Here is a 24,432-nt window from a genome sequence, read left to right on the forward strand (position 1 = left end):
AAACAAAGCAACTGACAAAGGATTAATCTACAGAATACACAAACAGCTCATGCAACTCAATATCAAAAAAAAAAACAACCCAGTTGAAAAATGGCCAGAAGACTTAAATAGACATTTCACCAAAGAAGATATACAGATTGCCAACAAACACATGAAAAGATGCTCAACATCACAAATTATTAGAAAAATTCAAATCAAAACTACAATGAGGTATCACCTCACACTGGTCAGAATGGCCATCATCAAAAAATCAACAAATAAATGCTGGAGAGGCTGTGGAGAAAAGGGAACCCATTTGCACTGTTGGTGGGAATGTAAATTGATAGAGCCACTGTGGAGAACAGTATGAAGGTTCCTTAAAAATCTAAAAATAGAACTACCATATAACCCAGCAATCCCACTACTGGGCATATACCCTGAGAAAACCATAATTCAAAAGGACATATGTACCCCAATGTTCATTACAGCACTATTTACAATAGCCGAGACATGGAAACAATCTAAATGTCCAACAACAGATGAATGGATAAAGAAGATGCGGCACATATATACAATGGAATATTACTCAGCCATAAAAAGGAATGAAACTGGGTCATTTGTAGAGATGTGGATGGACCTAGAGTCTGTCATACAGAGTGAAGTAAGTCAGAAAGAGAAAGACAAATACACTACCATGTGAAAAATAGGTAGCTAGTGGGAACCTGCTGTATAGCACAGGGAGCTCAGCTCGGTGCTCTGAAAAGCTAGAAGGGTGAGATGGGTGGGATGGGGTTGTGGGAAGGAGGTCCAGGAGGGAGGGGATATATGTATACATAGAGCTAATTCACTTCATTGTACAGCAGGAACTAACACAACACTGTAAAGCAATTATACTCCAATAAAATAAATAAATAAATGCTCACAATGCCACCTGGTGTGCACAGAGCTTCTTGTGTTCTTCCCCTTTCACACCCCACCCATGAGTGAGGCATGGATGGCCCAGTTTAACAGATGAAGAAATCCTGGGTGGTGTGTGAATAACCTTTTTGGAGCCCCACAGCAAGTAGGTTGCAGAGTGTACTGGAATCCTGAATCCTGATTTCTCTTCGGGTGCTTGCCAGCCTTCACCATCAGCCTTTGAAGGGAGGGCCCTGTGTCAGAGAGCTAGGTGTGCCCCAGAACTGTGGGCTCAGAGGCGTAGCAGAGGGGAGGGGGCATCCAGCTGCGGAACCCTGCTTACTTTTTTTTTTTTTTTTTTTTTTTGCGGTACGCGGGCCTCTCACTGCTGTGGCCTCTCCTGTTGCGGAGCACAGGCTCCGGACGCGCAGGCTCAGCGGCCATGGCTCACGGGCCCAGCCGCTCCGTGGCATGTGGGATCTTCCCAGACCGGGGCACGAACCCGTGTCCCCTGCATTGGCAGGCGGACTCTCAACCACTGCGTCACCAGGGAAGCCCTGTTTTTATTTTTTTTTAACAAGTTTGCCTTTAGCATGTTTTTATCTCATAAAATACCGTTCAAAACCATTAAAACCACTGTTCCTTCTTTGCCTGACAATTTTATCGGTCACTGTGTTTTCATATAGCGTCGGCACTTTGTTCCTGTACTCAACTCTTGACGCAGCCTCTGATGTGAATCAGCTTGGCAATCACCATTCATTGGTAAAGTGTGCTGACGCCTTGCTCCTGACGCTGGGAGCTGTTCTTTGTTTCAATTGTTCAAATTTAAGCTTAGGCCTTTCTCTTTCTAAAATATAAAGGAAGCATTCAGTTACTCATTCCTTCATTAATTCTGCAGACATTGAGCAGCTCTATTCCTATCGAACTTCATGTTAGAGATTAGAGATATAAATATTAGTAGAACTCAGTCCCTGCCCAGGAATTAATATAATATAGAGTAATGAGTGCTTTAATGAGTAATACAGACTATGCTATCAGGGCACAGAGAAGTTAGTGAGAAAATATACCTGGAAAACCAGCTTTCACAGAGGAGATAGAATCTGAGCTAACATTTTGAAGATTAACAGATGAATCAGATGGATGGTGGGAAGAGGATGACTTTTCCAGGTCAAGGAAATTAGAAGGCACGAAGCCACAGAAGCACGAATGCACCTGGTATGTTAAGAACCTGATGTAGATTGTGGTACCGCTGATGTGAAGGAGGTGGCGGGCACAGCAGAGTGAGAAGGGCCGAGAGAGGAAGCTAAGGCAGATGAGAGACTGAGCTGGTGGACCTTTATCCTAAAAGCTGGACGATCTTGTCCTGGGGTCCACGTGCTGACGTTAGGCGCCCCTAAGGAACTTAAACTGCCATATATTTTGTCTACGTATATGCAATTTTTGTGGGGAAGGATACAATGGTGACCCCAAATATTTTGAAACCATTTCTGTAGGCTACAGTGTACCATTGCAGATCATTCAGATGAGGAGGAAATGATCAAGTCAGTGCTTTAGAAATTCTTAATATGCAGTGAAACCATTTGCTCCCATGTCATTAATATGAATAAGTGCAATTGTTGGTTTCATGGTGTGCCGAAAAATGTTCCTTCTGATAAACTAGAAGAATTTAAAGATTTTTGGCCAGATACGCAACTCCTTCTTAACTTTTGGCAACTTCTCTGTTTTTTCCAAAATGGGTAATCTGGGAAGTCTTGAACAAGGTATTATGTGCAAACAAAGTACTCTATTTGAAAAGACTCATTGACTCTTTCCTATAGGAAGCGTGGCATTTGGGGAAAAGGATTGTCACAAGTGCTGTGGGTCTGTGGGCCATGCCCCTGGATGAAACACTGAATGGCTGACGCACCCACTGGCATTAGCCTCAGTGTTTCCATATTCATAGCTTCTACATGATTTTTAAACAAATGCCCATATTTTATCAAGGGCCAAAATGCAAAGTCCAGAAGCCCCCTTGGGAACTTACGCAAGGGGGTTAAACTGTTTGAACACTGAACTTCTCCTATGCCCTCACTGCATTAATTAGCAAATTCTCCTTTTGGGGGACATGTGATGCGTATTAGCAATAGTTACAGTTTTCACCAAGAAATAAACACTGAATTCTTCTGATGAGTGAATGAAGCAAACTATCCAACAGAGTCTTTGGTGTGTAAGACTCAGTTCAGAGGGACAGTAATGGCTCTGTATTTTCCAAATGGCACATTTAATACAAAGAATGAAGACAAGGGTATGGCCTGGGAATCTCTGGATTAGGAAGACCCACTCAGAGCCCTAGTTACCACCTACCAGCGTTCAAGTGAACTGGAGGTCTAGGAGTTTATTATTGGATGTTAGAAGTTAAATGATGGGTAAATAAATAGACAAGTTGGAATAAGAAAGGCAATGGGGGCTTCCCTGGTGGCGCAGTGGTTGCGAGTCCGCCTGCCGATGCAGGGGACGCGGGTTCGTGCCCCGGTCCGGGAGGATCCCACATGCCGCGGAGCGGCTGGGTCCGTGAGCCATGGCCGCTGAGCCTGCGCGTCCGGAGCCTGTGCTCCGCAACGGGAGAGGCCACAGCAGTGAGAGGCCCGCGTACCGCAAAAAAAAAAAAAAAAAAAAAAAAAAAAAAAAAAGAAAGGCAATGAATGAAGGAACTTTATTTGTGCTAAGGACAAGTGCTTTTCTAAGTGTTATCTCACTTAAACATCACAACTCCGTGAGACTATTACTAACTTTAACCTCCTTTTAAAGATTTTTTAAGGACCTAGACTTGGTAAATGACTTGAGTGAGTGATGAGGCTGGTATTCTGTGTATTAGTTTAGTAATGCCAGCTGCTATAACAAGAATCTCAGAAAAAAAAAACTCAGGATTTCAGTGACATCACTGTTAATGTCTCCCTCCTACATAGTCAAATATGGGTGTTTTCTAGTGATCAGAGATTCTTCATCTTCTTTTCTGAGATTTAGTTCTTTCTAGCTGTGGCTGATCTATCCCCCAAGTCTGTGGAGTTCCCTGCTTCCAGCCAGGGAAGGAAAAGGTAGCGAAAACTTAGCCACTTTGCAATATCCAGTGCTAAAAACGAGTCACATAGTTTTAAGTAGAGGCAAGAAGGGTTTGAAGATGTAGTTGTAGGTTGGATATCCACTATAGAAAAGTAGCACAAAATTTTGGTAGACAATTAACTGTCTCTGTCAGAGATTCCATCCTAGGTCTGTCTATGCTGAGTTAGTGATTCTCAACCAGATTCAAATGTCCCTGTTTTATAACAAATGGTTGAATGCTTTCTCTACCATCTGGAAATACATTCACAACTTATATAACCTACCTACACACATATTTTCAAAAAGTAAATAGAATTATTTCATGTAACATAATGGAGAAGTAAAAGGAACTTACAATAAAGTAATAGATGTTTCAAGGGGAAAATACTGAGCAAAAACTATCCTAATAGACATAACGTATTAGTTACTTGTGCAGATGTATAGAATAACTGCATATGTGATACAAACACAAACTTCTGTGATTTGTATTTGACATTAAAACTTCATTAACAGAGATGTCTTTGGTTACACGATTTTTCAATGTAGTGACCAAGTCTTAGTAAAGTTGTAAAGAAAAGAATTGACAACCACACCTCAATATGTACAAGAAATGCATTTATATATTGCATATTAATATCATGAAAAAATACTTTGTATTTATATATAAAATTAAGTTGAGTTTTATGCACAGATAACTGTAAGTAGGGTTTGTTTGTTTGTTTATTTGTTTCCTACATGAATACCCAGAGGTTGTTCAGGACCATCCTTCAAACTGCCGGACATTTGGCAACCCTGTTTAGTCCATTAATTCAAGTAATGTCCCCTTAATTATTGTGACAACAGAAGCCTCCCCCCAAATTTACAAAATTCCACCCAGGGACTGATACATCCCTTATCAAAAACCACTTCAATAGGTCATATTGCCTCCTTGAGTTGAAATCTTTAGATATAACCTCTTTAAGTTTTAGAATCGTTTTAGAATTATGGAAAAATCATAAGGATGGTACAGAAAGTTTCCATATACCCACACCCAGTTTCCTCTGTTATAAATATATTCATATAGTACATTTGTCACAATTATAAGCAAAACTTGTATTTTATTATTCACCAAAGTCCAGATTTATTCAGTTTTCCTTAGTTTTTACCTAACAATTTGTTTTTCCTTTTCTAAGATCCCATCCAAGTTATCACGTTACATTTAGTGGTCATGTCCGCTTAGGCTCCTCCTGACTATGACAGTTTCTCAGACTTATTTTTAAGAATCTTGGCAGTTTTGAGGACTACTAGACAGGTATTCTGTAAAACATTCCTCAATTAGGATTAGTCTGATGTTTCTTCTCATTATCAGACTGGAGTTATAGGATTTGGGTAGGAAAACCAGAGACAAAATGCCATTTTCATTACATGAGGTCAAGGCTAACTTCCATCAACATGACATCACTGCTGTTGACCCTGATCACCCAGCTGAAGTGGTGTTGGTCAGGCGTTTCCGTTTAAAGGTGCTCTTGTTCTGTACTGTACCCTGCATGGAAGTCACTGGGTGCAGCCCACGCTTAGAGAGCACAGAGCGATGCTCAGCCTCCTTGAGGGTAGACAGTGGACTGAAATGTTTGGAATTTTTTCTTTTTTGTTATTTTATTTATTTTTTTATTGAAGTATGGTTGATTTACAATATCGTGTTAGTTTCAGGTATACAGTACAGCAATTCTGTTATACAAACATATACATATATATTCTTTTTCAGATTCTCTTCCCTTATAGGTTATTATAAAATATTAAGTAGAGTTCCCTGTGCTATACAGTAGTTCCTTATTGGTTATCTATTTTATATATAGTGATGTGTATATGTTACTCCCAACCTAATCTATTCCTCCCCCACCCCACCTAGAGCTTATCATACTAAGTGAAGTAAGCCAGACAAAGATAAATATCATGTGATATTGCTCATACGTGGAATCTAAAAAAAAAAAAAAAAAAAAAAGGTACGAATGAGCTTATTTCCAAAACAGAAAGAGACTCACAGACATAGAAAACAAACTTCTGGTTACCAAAGGGGAATTTTTCTACATGAGAGATTTATCTCTTGTTCACGATTTCTTAATTTATTCAATCACTTATTTATATTTACTTATATGGATATGTATCTATAAGTACAGATTTTATAAATAAATTTTAAAATGGAAAGTAATTGAAATAAAAATAATATATTAAATATGAATAATATGTTAAAAACTAATTTTTTAAATCAAGGAGAAGAGATTATTTGGGTTATAATCCAATAGTACCTTATTTATTTTGTTTCTCAAATTGTTCCACCTTTAGCCAATTGGTGCTCTTTCAGTTGCTTTTTGTGTTCCTTTAACATACTTCCAACACTGTCTTCTTTTTTATTTTTTAATTTTTTTATGAGCACTTCCTTACTTGTTAACACTACAGGATGCTTCAGGCTCATTCAACTTCACCATGCAGGTATGTTGGCATCAGAATTATTAACCTGTACCCCCATGGGAAGCAATTTTATCAACTAGAATACAGTACTTTATACCGTTTCTTTTGCCTTTTGCCTTGCAGACACCACTCATTTCCAAAGTGCCAGATCTGCAACTTTCCCACAACCTCTTCAGAAAAGTTATTGCATACATTTGTAATACGGTTAGGTTACTTTGTCAAAGTTCACATTTCATCCCTGGATCCCTCATTCTTCTAAATATTTTTAATTTTGTATACATTAAAGTCCACTCTTTGTGCTTTGAATTTCAATACGTTTTGACAAATGTATGGTGTCATTTATCCACCATTAGCCTATTATGCAGAATAGCTTCACCACCATAAGAAATTCTCCTGTGTTTCACCTATAAGCCCTCAGAAACCACCGGCCTTTTTACTCTCCCTATAGTTTTCCTTTTCCAGAATGTTATTACATGGAATCTCACACTATGTAGCCTTTTCAGATTGGTTTCTTTACTTAGCAATATACATTTAAAACTCATTTATGTCTTTGTGTGGCTTGATAGCTTTTTTTAAAAAAAATCTGAATAGTGTTCTCTGTATGGATGAACCATCATTGGTTTATCCATTCTTCTATTGAAGGACATATTGTTTGTTTCTAGTTTTTGCTGATGATTAATAAAGCTGCTATAAACATTCATGATGCAGGTTTTGGCATCAATGTAAGTTTTCAAATCATTTGGGTAAATACCTAAGAGTGCAATTGCTCTTTTGTATAGTAAGACTACGTGTACTGTGAGTAAGTCTATGACAAACTGTCTTCCAAAGCGGCTCTGTCATTTTGCATCCCCACCAGTAATGAATGAGTTATGCAATCATGATTCTACCCTATATTCAGTGATTCTCAACTGAGGCATTAATGGCACTTGAGTGGGGTAATTCTTGCTTTTCAAGACGGTCTTGCACATTACAAGAGGTTTAACATTCTTGGGTTCCTATTGCTAAATGCCAGTAACATCCTCCGTCATTAGAGCAAAAAGCACCTTCGTGCAATTCTAATGTCTTTATGAAGAGGGAAAATGTACCATCCCATATTAAAAATTACTGATCTCTATGAAAGTTTATAATAAACATTAAAAGATCATGTTAAAATTAAAATTATAAAAGCTAGAAAGTTATACCACCAGTGTAAAAACAAAGTGTGGGGCTTCCCTGGTGGCGCAGTGGTTGAGAGTCTGCCTGCCGATGCAGGGGACACGGGTTCGTGCCCCGGTCCGGGAAGATCCCACATGCCGCGGAGCAGCTGGGCCCTTGAGCCATGGCCGCTGAGTCTGTGCGTCCGGAGCCTGTGCTCCACAACGGGAGAGGCCACAACAGTAGAGGCCCATGTACCACAAAAAAAAAAAAAAAAAAAAAAAAAGTGTGCAAAGTATCTTAACAGCTAGAAAGAAATATACCTACATGTCAAGGATAATCAGCTCTAAATATGAGTAATTTTTAGCCCTATTTACTCTTTTTATTTTTTTGTAATTAGTATGTAGTACTCTTCTAGGATAAAATCATAAAAATATTATTCAAAAGTATTATAATAATGAAATGATTAATAAGTAAGTTTATTACATGAGCTATATTATAAACAGCTATTTCTATGAGAGATATGTTTATATTTCTTAGACATACTTCCATTCTTTCCTGAATCCAGGCCAATGTGCTTCTCACACACTGCCTTTGATTGAAAATGGTGACAAGACAAAAATGAGAGACAAGAAAAATGACAAAAACAGCCAGGTTTTTTTTTTCTCTCCTCTGTTCTGTGTGTGTATGTTTCCAAATGGATTCTGCAAGGACAACAGCTCTTATCAACTGACTGCACCTTTCCTTCTCCAATTGTTTTGTCTTCAGTCACAATTTTCAACATCAGAGTTTTCTATTTAGGATACGGATTTTTCACACTGTATTTCAGAGAGAGAAAAAAAGAGCAAAGCTAACAATATCATGCCTGTTGAGAAGAGAAGGCTCTTTAAAACTGTTTTAACATCTTCTTATAAGACAGGCAATTTTAGTATAAGACATTTTGCCTGGCAACCGTTACCAGTGGATTCTGAGTGTTAAGGGAAATTTCATAGAATATCATATCTTGGCTATTTTCCATTCACTGATGAAAACTAGTTGGACACATTTATAAGAGCAAAATGATGTCTATAGGGACTGCTAAGAACATTTTCAGCTGAGTTTGGAAAAAGAATGGACTTTTGTGCCAGGCAGATCTAGGTTAAAAATACTTCTCTGCTTCTTCTGGCTCTACGACCTCAGACAAGAGACTCAGTTTCTGGGACTCAATTTCCTTATCTTTATTTTATTTTTATTTTTTGCGGTACGCGGGCCTCTCACTGTTGTGGCCTCTCCTGTTGTGGAGCACAGGCTCCGGACGCACAGGCTCAGCAGCCATGGCTCACGGGCCCAGCCGCTCCGCGGCATGTGGGATCCTCCCGGACTGGGGCATGAACCCGTGTCCCCTGCATCGGCAGGTGGACTCTCAACCACTGTGCCACCAGGGAAGCCCCGAATTTCCTTATCTTAAAATGGGGATTCTGACTGGGTTATTGAGAAAATTTAATATGTAAGATCCTTAGCACTCTTGTAGACATTAACTTTGTCTTGTTAATATACTTCCAGGACCTGAAATTGAGAGAGGAAATTAATTTCAATCAGCATTTAACCAATGTTTGCCCTTGCTTTGGAAATTGGCTTTTTTGGAATTGAATATTTTCTTACTCTAAAGGGGGAAATATAGTTCATGTACTTTACATGTGTATCAGTTATCTAATGCTTTAGAACTAACCACCCTAGAATTTAGTGGCTTATAAGAATAATGAGTTAATCATTTCCTAGAGTTCTGTGGGTTGGCTGAGCAGTTCTGCTTGGTCTTGCCTGGACTTCTGCCTTAAAGCAGAAGTTCAGCTTGGGCAGAAATATTTAAAATAGCCTCATTTACAGGTCCGGCAGTTCATGCTGGCTATTCGCTGAGCCCCTTGGTTCTCTCTACATGGCTTCTTATCCTCCAGGAGACTAGACTGGGCTTGTTTATATGATGGCAAAGGCATTCCGAAATGCAAGTGCAGAATTTACACAACATCACTTTCACCACATTCTACTGCAAAAACAGTCAGAAGGTAGCCTCAGATTCAGGGAGTGAGGAAATAGATGTCATCTCTTCATTGATCGAGTTACAAATATTGCAGCCACATTTTTTTCAATCTTCTACAACATGTTTTCAGGAATTTTAATAATTATCACAAGTGCTTTTTGAGATGGACATTATTATTCACATTAATTAAATATTAGCTAACAAATTTAGAAAGAATTAATATTTAGTGTTAAATGTAAAGATTCTGGAATCAAACTGCCTTGGTTGGGATTAAGCTCCCTCCGTTCTCATGCAAACTAATTGTATGACCTTGGGTGTGTTACTTGATTTATCAGTTTCCCATTGTTGTTTAACAAATTACCAAAAGCTTAGTGGCTTAAAACAACACAAACTTATTTCCTTACAGTCTTGAAGGTCAGAAGTTCAAAATCAGTATCAGTGGACTAAAATCAAGGTGTCAGCTGGGCTGAGTGTCTTCAGGAGGATCTAGAGGGGAATTCTTTTTCTTGTGGTTTTTTTTTTTAGCTTCTAGAAGCTGCCCTCATCCCTTTGCTCATGGCGCAGCATCACTTTGACCTCTACTTTCACCATCACATACCATCTCTAAACTCTGATCCTCCTGCCTCCCTCTCTTCGGGACCATTGTGATTAGATTTGACCCACTTGGATAATCTAAAATAATCTCTGCATCTCAAGGTTTTTAATTTAATCAAGTCTGCAAAGTCCCATTTGCCATGTAAGGAAACATATTCACAGGATCCAAGGATTAGGACATGGACATCTTTTAAAAAATTTTCCAGGGGCAGGGTGCATGCATAATTCAGCCTATAACACTTGGGCAAGTGGAACACTATCCCTCAGTTTTCTCACCTGTTAATGGGGGTAATAGTAGCTATAACACAGCTTTGTTATGAGGATTCAATGAGTTAAGTATGATGTTTACAGTAGTGCCTGGTACTGAGTAAGCCCTTTATGAGTAGAAGCTATTACTACTCATTAGTCTTACAGTTTCCCTTGGCTTACTAAGTGGAGAACAAACATCCAAACTCAGCTTCCCAGCTACACATAAATTCTGAAAGAATCACTCATTTTTTATTGACAATTTGGATATATTCTAAGCTAGCAATTTATTTATGCACAGGAAACACAATGACTATCAAGAAACAGGTTTGGTAGAAAGCTGGTTGAAATAGTTCAAATGTAGAAAAAGGAGTGAACATGGCCTTTTAAAAAACATATACTATGAAAGGAAAAAAAATTATACATAATGAAGTTCTTTATGAGGGCTTATGAGGTACCACTGTGCTGAGTATTTTCTCATATGTTATCTTATTGTCCCCAAAGTCCTTTATCATGGTCAATTCCTCATCAAGGTATTATTATTTTCATCTTACAAAGGAGAAAACCAGAACTCAGAATGGTTAAGGGTACTGAAGTCCCAAAGTGGCCCAGGTCAGTTCTTTTATGAAAGTCAGGCTCTTATCCAATTCAATTGGGCTGCAATAAAAGGAAGTTTCATTAAATGACTTTAAACACATATTGCAGTTTACATTTTTAGTTGCCTTGCTTTCAGGGAAGAGAAGTTGTTGGGCTTTTCTTCCTGCAACTTTCCCAAATAAACTCAATAGAGAAGCAGAAAACTTAGTACAGTCAGAGTGGGAATCTTTTAAGCTCAAACCTTTCCTGGCCCAATATGGAGGCAGCCAGAAAAGGCATTCCTATAAAAGCTCTGAAAATACTCAGGCAAAGTCTTAAAGTTAAACAAGGCACTTAGTCCAAGCCACTTAATTGCATCTCAGAAAAGTGAATATAAAGAAAGTGTTTATTAGTGGGCTTGGGGAAGGTAGGGTTGATGGAAACAGATTTTCCCCAAAGTGGGCCACTCCCAGCCTGGGTGGTCCTAGCACAGACACTGAACTCACTAGATCAGGATTTGAGTGCCTATGCTGTTGCTTACAGGATCTTTTGGGATTTGGAGGAGAAGGAAGAAAAGTGAAGAGTAAATCCAAGAGATATTGGGAGACTGGATTGGAAAGATAAATAGTGGGAACAACCCCTATATTATTAGTTATTTGTAAAATGTTATCAGAAACCAAAGGAGATAGAAATTCAGGAAAAAGCAGTGGATGACTATATTAAGCTTTTTACAATTTAATGTATACAGTGAGGCTGAGAGTTAAATATCCCTTTTTTTTTTTTTTTTTTTTTTTTTGCGGTAGGCGGGCCTCTCACTGTTGTGGCCTCTCCCCTTGTGGAGCACAGGCTCCGGAGCACAGGCTCAGTGGCCATGGCTCACGGGCCCAGCCGCTCCTGCGGCATGTGGGATCTTCCCAGACCGGGGCACGAACCCGTGTCCCCTGCATCGGCAGGCGGACTCTCAACCACTGCGCCACCAGGGAAGCCCTAAATATCCCTTTTTTATGGATGAGGAAGTTGAGCCTCCAAGAGGATAATTCATTTTAATTTTTTAACCTTTTTATTTTATACTGGAGTAGAGTTGATTAACAATGTTGTGTTAGTTTCACAACAGAATGTTTCAGTTATACGTATACATGTATCTATTCTTTTTCAAATTCTTTTCCCAATTAGGTTGTTACATAATATTGAGCAAAGTTCCCTGTGCTATACAGTAGGTCCTTGTTGGTTATAATTAACTTTATCAAGGCTGCAAAGCAGGTACATGCAGTGCTAAGAATAGAGTCTAGGTCTTCTTACTCTGAATCCACTGTAATTCCAAAAACATCAAATACATGTGTTTGCCTCCAAAATATTCACCTGTCTTTCTGTCTTTCTTACCATGTGATACCTGCAGGTGCTGTAGCAATCAGTTTCAGCAGAAAACAGGCTTAGAGAAGTAAGCAAAGGCTGTTTAATGAGGAGCTTATTCATAGAGGCATGAGTAGGGTTGAGAGAACCAATAGGCAGAGGTATAGTCTTCATCACAGCTGGGAGCTTCTACCTACTGCCTTGAAGCCTGGAAGGACCAGAGAAGGAAGCAAAGTAATGAAACCCAAGACAGCTGGAGCCATGGGAAAGGGGCTGCCTAGTAGGAGCTGTGTGTTGGTAGAGATGTAGCTACTTTTAAACCATTGGCCCGATGGGAATAGGAGATGTGAGCATAACTCCTCAGATTTCTCTTTTTCTCCAGGCTCCAGTGTTCTTCTAGGTTCTCTGACTCAGAAGTCAAAAGGGTTGATGCTGCAGAATGTAAGTCGGTCTCCTGGGGCACAATGGAAAGACGAGACTGTATCTGCAAGAGAGAACATTCAGCTCTTGTACTTCTCATTGCAGTTTTCAGTGGTCAATCTAAGAGAATGAGTCAAGTTCCATTTTGCCCAATTTCTGAGTCTGTTTTTTAACTGTGAGCTCTTTGTCTCTCTAGATTCTATTTTTAGCTTTAAAGTTCTGAGTCTGCGCTTTCAAGAGTCATTTGAAAATTAACTCACTGGTACCCTTAAAGCTCCATGGTAAATCGTAAGATTCTTTCCAGATTGAATATCTAAAATTCCATTTCATTTTGTGCTTCCTCGTGTATAGATATACAGCTGGAATTCTATTTGGGATATTCAGTTACTTTCTTAATGCTCTGGTTTTGTTTTGTTTTATTTCTTTGTTTTGTTTTGTTTGTTCCTTTGGGCAACCTTATTTTTGCAGCTGGGTATAAATCTAGCATTCTATTCAACTTCAATTTCAAGGGGAATCTGAGAATAGCCTGGTAGGATGATCTTTGAACATTAATATCCTAGAAAAATAGAATAAGTACCATACACTTTGTTACATTCGGATTGCACAGAAAAAATATAGAATGAATAAATGAGAATTAAAAATTGAATCACACATGGATTGATGTAGTAATTTGATTTAGACACCATCTTTCAGGAATAGTTTAAGAAATTGAAAAAATAAAAATGCTCAAAGTTTTGTAATAAACATAGTCTAGGGCTTCCCGGGTGGCACAGTGGTTGACAGTCTGCCTGCCGGTGCAGGGGATGCGGGTTCGTGCCCCAGTCTGGGGGGATCCCGCATGCCGCGGAGCGGCTGGGCCCGTGAGCCATGGCCGCTGAGCCTGCGCGTCCGGAGCCTGTGCTTCGCAACGGGAGAGGCCACAGCAGTGAGAGGCCCGTGTACCACAAAAAAAATAAATAAATAAACATAGTCTAGATACAGGTTGTACAACAACAATGCCAAGTTATCCATATAATTTAGACAAAAGATATTTTGCCTGTTCTATGGTAGCAATTTGTCCACTTGGTGAAATAGCAATTTAAAGAAATGTAAAAACCGATATTTGAGGGGTTTTTGTTAGTTTAGGACGAAGTGTTATCTAGAAGCACAACTAAATAGCTAAAGTGAAGTAAACCATATTCTATGGTCCCTACACTTGAGGTAGAACAGATCATGTGATATGATAATTGTCTTCAAATGTCTGAAGTGATGTCAGCTAGAGAGAGCTAGGCTTATTCTCTTCGATCCTGGAAGTCAGGGCTAAGGACAACAAATAAAGTTTATAGCCCATCGGATTTTAGGTCCATGTAAGTAAGAACCATCTAAGGGAATTGTTAAAAACAAAACTAATTGCCTCTGGAAATGGTGAATCCCCTGTCCTAGGAGGTAATAAAACAAAATACAGATGTATCTCTTTCCATCATTTACACAATTTTGCTTTTGGAGAGGGACTAAGCTACCTGAAAGAAAGAATGTATTTAGCTCTGCTCATTTTCTTCTTTGCTGTGTTCCAATTATATGATTAAATTCTTGTGTATTAGCAAGCAAATATTGTTTCAGAAAAAAAAAAAAAACTAACCCTGAAAACAGAGGAAACCAATTCAACTGTACTCAGAGTGGGAAGGAAACAGACATGATGATCTCATTGTTGTATTTCTAGGAAAGATGAGTCATACAGTCTGCTCAAATTCAGAGGAGCTGGAGGAAAGCTGGACGTCAATGCTGCTTTCTTCCTCTTTAATAAGGACCGGAGTTTCAAGTTTCTTTTAAAATAAAAGGGAGGCAAGCACTTAGAAATTGGCCCAAATCAAGAAAACTTCGCTAGAATGTTCTGTAAGATATGGGTATAAATAAATCTGTTTCAACTTGAAATTAATTGAGTTGTGTTGGGGGGGGTGAGAAGAAGGGATCGTATAAAATATCCAAACCCACTAGCTCTTCTGTTTCTAACTCCCACCAGCCATCTTTCCCAAGTTCAATTTTAATTTTCCTTTGATTTGCTTGTAAGGATGAAGAGCCAGTCCAGAGAGGTGGAGGGTAGAGAGGAGAAGAGCTAGCTAGAGCCACTTAACGGCAGCATCAGCCCTGACAAGGACGCTGAGGAGGGAGTGCATGCTTCTTTCTAGGAGAAACTTTTTACAATTGGACAGTGGAGTATGGCAGCCAAGACTCTGGAAGCTTTTTTTTTTTCTTAATTGTCCCAGAATACAATATATACTGTAGACGTATGATCCTATAAACTAGTATTTATTAAGAGTCTACTGCGGACCAGGCACTGTGAAGCAAATTTATGTATGTCAAATTGCCATGCTCCTCTGGTGGCATCCAATTTATAAGACTGGGGGGAATTCTTTTGTTGCTGATACACTTAACCTCTCTAAAAGGGAGGGGACATTTTTTCTGTCAGTGGGAGGGGAAGGGAAAAGTAGGTATACTGACCTTTTGTGGAATATGGGAAGACGTGAAAGTTACATTCTTTTAGATAGTCCATGTCTTCTAATTTTTTATAATAATAAAACAACTTGTAAGTTTATTTTAGATCCTGCATGCTTTAAAAACATGCTTATAATAAAAGGCTAAGCCTTAAGGTTAGGGACTAATCTTCAAAAATAGCATCTGTATAACCACACTGAAGTGTTAGTGAATATTAAGTAGACTAATAAAAATCTTAGTTTTTAAAAAGGTTACACTCTAGGTCAATTCTCTCATTTACTGAGCTAGGAAACTCAAACCTAGCAAGGAAAATGACTTGTTTGAGGTCCCGCAGTTAGATAATTAGGTAAAAAGTGGAATTTACTGATACTGTATGGAGTGCAAGGTACCTTAATTATGTTATCTCATTTCATCTTTTTAAAATTAATTTTATTTTTATCAAAGTTATACTTGCATATAATTGAAATTGTTCAGCAGTTCTACAAAGCGTATTAGGACAAAATATCTTCATTCCTAGCTCCCAGATACCCAATTTTAACTCTCTTAATTGATTCTTTTTGTATCTGCTTCTGTGACTCTAAAATACGATGTTGATATTTCTACCTTTTAATATTTCTTAGTTCTTGTATTTTAGTTTAAATTCATATTGTAGTAGCTTCCTAAGGTGCAACAAGTAAGATTTTTAAAAAATTAGATTTCTAAAAATGGCTTTACTCTTATACTTAATTGAAAGCATGTTTGGATATCAAACTCTAGGTTGGAAATTACTTTTTAAAATGTCAAAGATATTTTTCACCTTATTTTTTTTAATAGATCTTTATGGGAGTATAATTGTTTCACAATACTGTATTAGTTTCTGTTGTACAAAAAAGCGAATCAGCCATATGCATACACATGTCCCCATATCCCCTCCCTCTTGAACCTCCCTCCCATCCTCCCTGTCCCACCCCTCTAGGTGGTCACAAAGCACCGAGCTGATCTCCCTGTGCTATGCTGCTGCTTCCCACCAGCCAACTATTTTACATTCAGTAGTGTGTATATGTCGATGCTACTCTCACTTTGCCCCAGCTTTGCCCTCCCACCCCATTGTCCTCAAGTCCATTTTCTATGTCTACCTCTTTATGCCTGCCTTGCAACTAGGTTCATCAGTACCATTTTTTTTTTTTAGATTCCATATATATGCGTTAGCATACAGTATTTGTTTTTCTCTTTCTGACTTACTTCACTCTGTATGACAGACTCTAGGTCTATCCACCTCACTACAAATAACTCAATTTCATTCCTTTTTATGGCTGAGTAATATTCCATTGTATATATGTGCCACATCTTCTTTATCCATTCATCTGTCGATGGACACTTAGGTTGCTTCTATGTCCTGGCTATTGTAAATAGTGCTGTAATGAACACTGTGGTACACGACTCTTTTTGAATTATGGTTTTCTCAGGTTATATGCCCAGTAGTGGGATTGCTGGGTCATATGGTAGTTCTGTTTTTAGTTTTTTAAGGAACCTCCATACTGTTTTCCATAGTGGTTATATCAATTTACATTTCCACCAACAGTGTAAGAGGGTTCCCTTTTCACCACACCCTTTCCAGCATTTACTGTTTCTAGATTTTTTGATAATGGCCATTCTGACTGGCGTGAGGTGATACCTCATAGTAGTTTTGATTTGCATTTCTCTAATAATTCCTGATGTTGAGCATCTTTTCATGTGCCTCTTGGCCATTTGTATGTCTTCCTTGGCAAAATGTCTATTTAGGTCTTCCACCTATTTTTTAACTGGATTGTTTGTTTTTTTGATTTTGAGCTCCATGAGCTGTTTGGATAATTTAGAGATTAATCCTTTGTTGTTTCATTTGCAAATATTTTCTCCCATTCTGAGGGTTGCCTTTTTGTCTTGTTTCTGGTTTCCTTTGCTGTGCAACGCTTTTAAGTTTAATTAAGTCCCATTTGGTTATTTTTGTTTTTATTTCCATTACTCTAAGAGGTGGGTCCAAAAAGATCTTACTGTGGTTTATGTCAAAGAGTGTTTTTCCTATGTTTTCCTCTAGGAGTTTTATAGTGTCTGGTCTTACATTTAAGTCTATAATCCATTTGGAGTTTACTTTTGTGTATGGTGTTAGGGAGTGTTCTAATTTCATTCTTTTACATGTAGCTGTCAAGTTTTCCCAGCACCACTTATTGAAGAGGCTGTCTTTTCTCCATTGCATGTTCTTGCCTCCTTTGTCGTATATTAGGTGCCCATATGTGTGTGGGTTTATCTCTGGGCATTCTATCCTGCACCACTGATCTATATTTCTGTTTCTTGTGCCAGTACCATACTGTCTTGATGACTCTAGCTTTGTGGTATAGTTTGAAGTCAGGGAGCCTGATTCTTCCAACTCCATTTTTCTTTCTCGAGATTGCTTTGGCTATTCAGGGTCTTTTGTGTTTTGATATGAATTGTAAATTTTTTTGTTCTAATTCTGTGAACAATGCCATTGGTAGTTTGGTAGGGATTGCATTGAATCTGTAGATTGGTTTGGGTAGTAGAGTCATTTTCACAATGTTGATTCTTCCAATCCGAGAACATGGTATATTTCTCCATCTGTTTATGTCATCTTTGATTTCTTTCATCAGTGTTTATAGTTTTCTGAGTACAAGTCTTTCACTTCCTTAGGCAGGTTTATTCCTAGGTATTTTATTCTTTTTGTTGCAATGGTAAATGGGAGTGTTTCCTTAATTTCTCTTTCTGATTTTTTGTTATTGGTGTATAGGAATGCCAGAGATTTCTTTGCACTAATTTTGTATCCTGCAACCTTACCAAATTCACTGATCAGTTCTAGTAGTTTTCTGATGGCATCCTTAGGATTTTCTATGTATAGTATCATGTCATTGGCAAACAGTGACACTGTTTACCTTATTTTAATTTCAATATTATTGAAGAAAAAATTGTGAAATTCTGATACTTGTACCATTTTTTGAAACCTATTTTTTTTCTGAATGGAAACTTATTCTAATCTTCTTTTTTATCAGTTCTGAAATCTCAGAAGAGGTACCTTGGGGAAGGCCTTTAGGTCTCTTTTCATCTATCATGCTGGGTGTGTGGTGGGCCCTATCAATAAGAAAATTCTTATCAGTTCTGAGAATATTTCTTAATTTGTTCTTTGGGCAATTTCCTCACCTCTGTTTGTCTGGCCTGTCTTTCTGCAGGTCCTGTTATTCAGCTGTTGGCACATTTGCACTTAACCTTTACTTTTCTTATCTTCATATTCTATTTTCTACCCTTTTGACTTTTTACTCTAATTACTTGTAGATTTCTTCTCATAATTATCTAATCCTCTTTTTGAGATTTTTAAATTTCTGCCATCATGCTTTTAATTTTCAAAATTTTAACTATCCAAAAATTACTTTACAGAGAAACCTATCATCGTTTCATGACTACAGCATTTTTTTTTTTTTTTTTTTTTCTTTTTGTGGTACGCGGGCCTCTCACTGCTGTGGCCTCTCCCGTTGCAGAGCACAGGCTCCGGACGCACAGGCTCAGCAGCCATGGCTCACGGGCCCAGCCACTCCGCGGCATGTGGGATCCTCCCGGACCAGGGCACGAACCCTTGTCCCCTGCATCGGCAGGCGGACACTCAACCACTGCGCCACCAGGGAAGCCCGACTACAGCATTTTTTTCTTATTCCTCTGGTGATAGTAATCTCATCTCGTTTCATGTTTTCTCTGCCCTGAAAGGAGCCACAGATTCTATTTTGTCTTGATTACTAATTTTTTTTTCCGTTTGGTTTCCTCTGCACTTAAATGAAAAGTCTAGTGATATTTGGTGTCTATTAGTATTTAAGATTAGGGCACTGAAGAACAGAATGGAAGCTGTGTGATGGTTTGTCTGACTATGGTCTTGTGCTGCTTTTCTCAACTAGAAATTACCTGAAGGACAGATTCAAGGGTTTGGCTTTGTTTCCTGCCTGTTAGAACTTTCTCAGGGCTAGAGCAGCCTCCTGTCTTCTGTTTGTCAAAAGCATTTAAAGGCATATACAAGCTGCAATCTCTTGGGCAAAAAGTAACTATTAGGGCAAACAGAAGACAGACCAAAATCCTAGAAACAGAAGGATGGGAAGGAAATATATTAGAGGAAAAAAACTTTGAAAAACTTCCACATATACTGGAGAATCTAGAAGGCCAAGTGCATGCTCAGGATTAGACACACATGCTAAGACCTGAGAAGACCCCAGGCTTTCACATCTGGCTGATGTTTAGGCTCAATGTATGCAGGAGGTGAAAGCTAAGGCAGAGTTGTAAACGGACTGGCTACGCATAAAAGAAATTCCCCAACTCAAAGTCAATCCTCAAACACTAGGAGAATAATGTTTTTCTTTCTTTTCTTTTTCTTGGCTGAAAGGTCATCCAGGCATTTAAGAAAATTCCTGTCAAATCACTAGCTGACCATTAAGCTAACAGAACAGAAACTTCAATGACAACATACAACAGAACACAGTCATTATAAAATTAGTCTAGACAGGTCACTAAGCAAACAAACAACAACCTGCAACAATGAACAAAAACAAACTCTGGGGAGAGGTGGGAGAATCAGATTTCCATAGTTATTACATTATAATTTTCAACATGTCTAATTTTCAACAAAAAGATATGAGGCCTGTGGAGAAATAAGAAACTATTGGCTTATTCCTGGGAGGGGAGGAGGGTGGAATTAATAGAAACTGCCTCTGAGGAAGTCCAAATATTAGGTATACTAGACAAAGTTTAAATCCACTTTCTTAAATATGCTCAAAAAGCTAAAGAAAATCAATAAAAAATAACTAAAGAGGGCTTCCCTGGTGGTGCAGTGGTTGCGAGTCCGCCTGCCGATGCGGGGGACACGGGTTCGTGCCCCAGTCTGGGAAGATCCCACATGCTGCGGAGCGGCTGGGCCCGTGAGCCATGGCCGCTGAGCCTGCGCGTCTGGAGCCTGTGCTCCGCAACGGGAGAGGCCACGGCAGTGAGAGGCCCGCGTACCGCAAAAAAAAAAACAAAAAACGAAAGAGAAACAATAATAATTTCTCACCAAGTAAATAGTAACAGTAAAGACATAGAAATTATAAAAAAGGAATCAAACATAAATTCTGGATCTGAAAAGTACAATCAGTGGGAACATTATGTAGAGAGATAAGGGTGGCATGGACGGTACCTTTATAGAAAATGTGAGCTGTGGGTTTTGGAGAGAGAAGCAACAGTCAGATCATAATGGATAAAGTGGGGTTAGAAAATACTCATGTTATTTTTCTTTTTTTTTTCATGTTATTTTTCTTAATGAAATACAAAGTGCTTCAGTAAAATACATACACTTTTAAGGTGTTACTAGGACTTCTGATTTCTCTTTGGAGTGCAGAGAACTGGAAAGAGCTTTGTTTCTAACCTGACAAGAATAAAAGCATGACAAATTATAAATTCAAGGCTTGACTTGAAACTTCTTGGTAACAAGAAAGCCAGTTAGTCTGAAATCTCAGAATAGAAAGTCTGGCCTTCATCAAAAGACAAAATATGAGTATTTGCCTACCTAGGGAAGATGCAAATGGGCACCAGTAAGAATTCAGCTAGAGTTATTCACAAATTAGTGGATATTGTCTATACCCTGGTGACAGAGTGTGGGGTGCCTGGAATCCACAGATGTAGGGGGTTTTACCCACTCGCAGGCTCTTCCCTGTGGACCTCATGAGACACTCCCAGAAGAGATTGGCGGGGGTCCTGAAAAAGTTTCCCTCATGGAATAGACCTGGGAGAGTGAAACAGCTACCACTGTGGGAGCAGCATAAGGCCTCACCCAGATACTTTTTCACATCTGTTCCACGGGAAAATAAAAGGGCTTCCTGTGGGAGAAAGGTCAGAAAACACCATTGTTCTGAAGGCACCAGTGAAAACACATTATAGCTGGTAGAGAGTGATGGATAAAACACCAGCCTTGGGGAAGGACAGAAATGCATGCTAACCCCAGGTTTGCTAATAAGGGAGGGTCTGGAAAACCACCCCCCCCCCACTCCTTTCCACTTGATTATTTTCTTCTCCTGCACTACAGACAGACTTTCTTCATGTGTCAGGAAATACGTCTACAGATATTCTCTTTTCCATGATTCTGGCGTCAAGGCCCCTTCTCCTCCTCTTCAGGCCTCGCAAATTGAAAAATACTGGATATAAACTCTATGTGCCCTAAGATGGTGGCAAGCCCACTTCTGGGTCAATGTCTTCGGTCATAGAGGACCATGGTTCATTACCCAGAATCACATGATTTTTGTAAAGAAGAGCAGTTCCTCAAAGAAGGGAGGATTTTGAGTTCCAGAGAGACAAAAATAACAAATATCCAGTTCAGGCTCTCTGGGAGTAAGTAGACACTGAGATGAATTGATTGGATGTTCTTGGCTCTAGTCAAACAGACCAGAGTTTAGGACCAGATTCTAATCCCGGTGTGGACTGGTACCAAGCCAGCCTCCAGTATGATAAGTGGAGGGGAAGGGTTGGAGGTCACCATGTTACTAAGACCTAGAAACACGACATACAGACTCTACCCAGTGGAGGAATAGGGCTTCTGCTCTATGAGATGCTGAGATGCACCTGACAATGAATAGGGGCATAGAAGAGGCTGCTTCAAACTGAAGGGGGTGACCTCTCTCTCCTCCAAATTCATACTCCTTCTCACCTGAAAGTCTCTTAGAGCCTTTGTTTCTTTCTGCAACGAAGTGACCAATATGTTCACACTTTAGCTCCCTTAGTAAGCTGTGCTTTCTATGGGGGCCTCTTTTCATTTATATACCACCTCCTAGCTTCTAATTCAGCTTTAAACACAGATTTGTACTTGCAGATAGAATGAGTGAACAAATGAGACATCTTCTCTCAGATTCTCATCAGTTTTTGGTGAAATCACATGTTTTCTCTTCATTGGATTATTGTTGTAGTACTTGCTGCTCAGTGGTACCTACCACATAGTAGGACCTGAGTACGTGTGAGCTGAGGGAATACATAAAAGAAAAAAAAATATTGCATTCACTAAGTCATCCAGAATTAACAGTGGGACTGATACAGTTCCCAAGAGTTATCTCACAGCTTTTGGCTTTGCCTAACTTCTCCCTCAACTATAAATCAAAATAGATAAGGCAGAACAGTGTGATGGACCAGGCATCAGTCAAGCCCGGATTCTAGTCATGTGACAAATCCATTTGCTTCCAGCCACAGACCTCCTCCAGTCTCTATTTGAGAATTTATGGCATTAATATTTGAATCTTCAGGGAAAGAACCATAAAGAAAAATATAAGGTATAAAAAATGTGTTTCCTGGTTCCAAACTTCATACATATGCTTTTAATTGCAAGAAATCCATTCAGTAAAGAATTTCCAAGTGCCTTGCTACCATTGTAGATGTTGTAGAAAGGCTGAATTACATTGCCACCAAGAAACAGAACCAGTGGCCTGAATATCCAGTCTCCCATCTTCTCAGGCACCTCCTATATATACATAATGCCTTGTGACTTAAAAGAAATTCCAAAAATTCATAAATACATGTAATAATGTCATAGTGTGGAAAACTAGCTATTTCCCCTTATCTAAGCAGGAAGGCATTTAAAGTTTTTGAGAATTCCAACTTTTTGGAAGCCTAAGGCAAAGTTAGCGTTTCAGCAAAATCAGAACAAATGTACAAAAGATCTATATACCTGAGTTGAGAAAGAGCCACACTCAATTTAAAGGAAGGAGTAAAATCTCAGTAAGAAGTTCAAGCAGGAGGCAAGTTCAGCACTCATGGATGTTTAATTAAGCAAGTCTTCATGCAATAGATCAAAGACCTATATACTATTTTTTTAAGTTTATTGAAGTGTAGTTGATTTACAATGTTCTGTTAATTTCTGCTGTACAACAAAGTGATTCAGTTATACATATATCTACATTCTTTTTTTTAACATCTTTATTGGAGTATAATTGCTTCACAATACTGTGTTAGTTTCTGTTGTACAACAAAGTGAATCAGCCATGTGCATACATATATCACCATATCTCCTCCCTCTTGCGTCTCCCTCCCACCCTCCCTAACCCACCCCTCTAGGTGGTCACAAAGCACCGAGCTGGTCTCCCTGTGCTATGTGGCTGCTTCCCACTAGCTATCTATTTTACGTTTGGTAGTGTATATATGTCCATGCCACTCTCTCACTTCGTCCCAGCTTACCCTTCCCCCTCTCCGTATCCTCAAGTCCATTCTCTACGTAAAGACCTATATACTATTTAAATGACAGGTTATACTTATGTGCCTGCTGATCTTTTGTTCCTAAGTAATGAGGTCTCAGGTATGCAGTGCTCACAGAGAAATGTGTTTGAATGCTGCGTGGATCATGGGTTAATGGACAAGTACTGATTCACCCCACCTGCTGCCATTCAAAAGCAAAGCTGGACCAGAGCATCCTGGCTATCCACAGTGGACAGAGGAAAAGGGCAGCTAATCTTTTCCTGGTTAGGTGCTAGGCCTTATCTGTGTTATTGCAGTGGATTTTCATGAGTGAAGGAGGGGGAAAGGGGAACTGACAAGTTTTGAGCACCTACCGTGTGCTAAATCTTGAATCTTGTACCTAATTTCTTTATGTTCATTAATACAGCAATCCTTGATGATGGTTTTTTATCAGCTACACTTACACTTGAGGAAACTGAGTCTCAGGGAAATGAAGTCTCATCTTTGGCGCCTACAGATGAAAAACCTAAATTTTAATTCAAAGTCTGTCTCGAAAGCCAGTACTCCTTCCATTCACCTTTCATCCATTTACTGGGAAAAGCTGACCATGTCCTGTGCTGAGGATTCAGAGATAAATGTGGCAAAGCACCTGCCCGGGGGCATTCACATTGTACCAAGAAATCCAATACTTGAATAGGATGCTACATGCTCCAGCTAAATAATTGTTTGTCATCAACTCAGAGTGGCCCTTTAGAGTCATTCAAAATTCTCACCGCTGAGGCAAAATAGACAGAAGTCAAGTCAAGTCAAATCAAATTTTGAAAATTGAGCATTTACAGTTAGAGAGAGACTACCACCATCTAAAAGAGTATTTCTCAATCATGTTACTCAAGGCGATTGCTTATCTGTTTTCTCACTAGATTTGTGGTCTTAAGATGGTCCTTATTTACTCATGTTTCCATAGTACCTTCCAAGGGAGTGTGCACATCCCAGGGATAAATGCACATTTGTTTATGGAATCAATGAATAAAAGAGTA

The sequence above is a fragment of the Hyperoodon ampullatus genome, assembly GCF_949752795.1.
Source record: "Hyperoodon ampullatus genome assembly, chromosome: 15".
NCBI classification, from domain to species: Eukaryota; Metazoa; Chordata; class Mammalia; order Artiodactyla; family Ziphiidae; genus Hyperoodon; species Hyperoodon ampullatus.